The following is a 2,422-nucleotide window of genomic DNA, read 5'->3' as shown; positions in this document are numbered from 1 at the left end:
ATCGCGAAGCGCCGGGTGACTCAGCCGCGTGGCCGCGGTGGCTGGGGCGAGGGGTGCGCGCCTCAGAGGCACTGAGGCTGCGGGGCGGCTTCGGGCGGAGCGCTGCGGCGGCGGCGGCGGGAGCGAGGACCAGTAAGTGGCGGAGAGGGACCTGACGACGCGGCCCGCGGGGAGCCTTTGTGTCGGGACGGGATGGGACGGAGGCTGCGCGGTCGCGCTCGCGGGCCGCCGGGTGGGTGGGGACCGAGCCGGCGGGCGTCTCCGCACGGCGGCGGACGCGATGTTGTTCTTGTTTTGTTTTCCTGGCAATTAATTGGATATTAAAAATGATGTTGGTCTGACGTCCTCCGCCGCTCGGCTGGAGCCGAAGGCGCGCGTCGCCTGTCCTTTCACCCTGCTTCCTCCCTGCCGCCCGCGCGGGACTGGCTTCCACCCGGGGCTCGCAGTGCAGGACGCCGGGAGAGCGAGCCTCAGCCGGCAGTGTGCTTTCAAGTGGAAACTTACATAGCAGACGGCGTGCGTTCTTGCAAGCTCGTTCTGCGCGCACAGAAAACCTTCTAGTTGGCGATGCGAGATTCTTTCTGAGAATTGCAGGGTTGAACCGATTTCCTTCCCCGTCTGTACTGGAGATGGGTCCAGGGCCTTCGCACTGAGCTGCATCCTCAGCCCCTTTTTATATACTTATTTTTATTTCGAGACAGGGTATCGGCATGTTGCTCTGGCTGGACTCAAATTTGAGATCATCCTGCCTCAGCTTCCCAAGAGTACTGGGATTACAGGCGCGCGGAGCCGATTTATTTTTAACTAAGAATCTAGTGAACAGATTGCCAAGATAAACGGGGCTTGGAAGGAACCATTTAATTTAACCAGCTTGTGAAATATACATTTTCCAGGTTCTTTAATTGTATTCCTGGTCACTGTTATCTTACATATGTTACCTGGGAAATTGAGATTTAAAAAACAAACAAACATGGATCCCAAAACAGTGCTGGTAGTATTGTCAGAGGTAATGAATTCTAAACAGAACTTTACTTTCAAGCGACCCCCCCCCAAAAAAAAAAATCACTACGTTCTATGCAATAGGTAGGTAGTTGTCAGACCTTACCTGACACCACTTTTAGGAATTGTATTCTAGAGATCTGTGCTGGGACCCGAGTGTGCATTTGAAGCATACGCTCCTCCTTCCTGGTCTTTTATTGGCCGTCCAGGGACCACGCCCGGAGAAAACACTTTAGGGCTGGCAATTTTACAAACTGACCAGATCCCTTTTGGCCTCCTTGGCATAATCCCCCCTCCCCCAACTCCAGCCAGTCAGAGGCCAGGAAACCAGGACTGCCTGCTTTCAGGGCAGGAAGTGGCTTTCCTACACATCCTGGTATTGCTGGGGCTGCGTTAAGACTGCCTGTGTCTTTTAAACGACTTTTTCCCTCCTGGGAGCTCTTTGCAGGATCCTGAGCACGTGAGCGAGGCCCCCGGACCACGTGTCCCTCCTCCCTGAGCGAGTCAGGGCAGTAGAATTCTTGTAGCTTGGACCTCACCAACCTTGTAGCCTTTCTGAAGGCCTTCAGTTCTGCTGGCTGAGGATCTAATAAGTGATGGGTGCGGGCCCTTTAGTGCACACCACCCCAGGGCTGCTGTGCGCTGAGTGGTCCCCTCTTGTGTCCTGTGTCTCCCCCTCTCCCCCCAAGTAGATGGCTAGAGGGGAGCTTAAGTTCAGGCCATGTGTTTGTGTCTGGAGTCTTTTTGGTGCCTGGTTTTTCTTGTTAATATCCATCTTTTTCTCTTGATCCTCACAATATCAGCCCTTCCCTTCGGTCGCCCTGGGCTTCTTGATTTTTTTGCCTCTTACTATCCCCAGCTGGACCTTCCGACCCCTCCTTAGTAACTGAAGAGTTTGGAGGACTGCTCAGAATGCTGGATGGTTCCTAGGTGGAAGCCCCAGAGCCTTGGTAATACAGGCTTAGAGATGCAAGGGACCCTATTACAAATTTATCTGGTGCAGTCTTCTCATCTTTCTGGTGAAGAATCTGAGCTGACTCCTGGCTCCCCTCTGCCTACTGTTCTTTCCACTGAATCATCTCAAGAAAAGTGCTTCAAAAATGAAACGGTACAGAGAAATTGAAGTAGATGAAGAAAATCAAGAGACTTCTGTAGGACTACAAAGCCAGTATTATCTTACATAGAAAAGGGTGACATTATGATTAACTATAAATCATGAAAAATGAGAGTACTAAATTAAAGAACTCTTTGAAGCTTGAAATAAGTAGAGGATAAATAACAGTCAGATGGCTATCTGGCATCTGAGAGAGATTATAAGCTCAAGATTTTTTTTTTTCCTTTTCAAAGTTTTATTGATAAACATATAGCAATGAGACAGTTTCAAATCAAATCGAAAGTACAGTTTCAACAAATAATACACTGC

The 2,422-nt window shown here is 50.5% G+C and overlaps 1 protein-coding gene across 1 annotated transcript in view; it reads left to right on the top strand.

Moving 5' to 3' along the window:
- The first annotated feature begins 19 nt into the window (after positions 1-19).
- Kctd20 (potassium channel tetramerization domain containing 20) overlaps positions 20-2,422 on the top strand; it is a 27,398-nt gene continuing 24,995 nt past the window's right edge. Inside the window, exon 1 of the mRNA XM_004624189.2 lies at positions 20-132. The gene's annotated coding sequence lies outside the window, so the exon portion shown is untranslated. The remainder of the gene's footprint in view (positions 133-2,422) is intronic.

This window comes from Octodon degus, unplaced genomic scaffold (genome assembly GCF_000260255.1).
Source record: "Octodon degus isolate 3935 unplaced genomic scaffold, OctDeg1.0 scaffold00005, whole genome shotgun sequence".
NCBI lineage: Eukaryota > Metazoa > Chordata > Mammalia > Rodentia > Octodontidae > Octodon > Octodon degus.
The sequence above is the reverse complement of the archived record's forward strand: the minus strand, read 5'-3'. Positions and strand labels throughout refer to the sequence as shown.